The sequence below is a fragment of the Eimeria mitis genome, genomic scaffold (genome assembly GCF_000499745.2).
Source record: "Eimeria mitis Houghton genomic scaffold, Emh_scaff347, whole genome shotgun sequence".
Classification (NCBI taxonomy): domain Eukaryota; phylum Apicomplexa; class Conoidasida; order Eucoccidiorida; family Eimeriidae; genus Eimeria; species Eimeria mitis.
Genome location: NW_013571811.1, coordinates 2,848 through 3,167, shown reverse-complemented (window position 1 = coordinate 3,167; position 320 = coordinate 2,848).

The following is a 320-nucleotide window of genomic DNA, read 5'->3' as shown; positions in this document are numbered from 1 at the left end:
GTGCAGTTGCATGCAGTTGCGTGTAGTTGCATGCATGCATGCATGCATGCACTTGCATGCATGCAGTTGCATGCGCTTGCATGCACTTGCATGCACTTGCGTGTACTTGCATGCATGCATGCATGCATGCAAGTATAAGAAAATAAAGTAAAACTATAACAAGTATCTGAACCACTACAAAATAGTGTAAATAAATAAATTAAAAAATAAAAAAATTAATTTATTATTTATCTTTTTTGTTTTGTTTTTGTTTTGTTTTGTTTTGTTGTTTTTTTTTTTTTTTTTTTTTTTTTTTTTTTTTTTTTTTTTTTTTTTTTTTT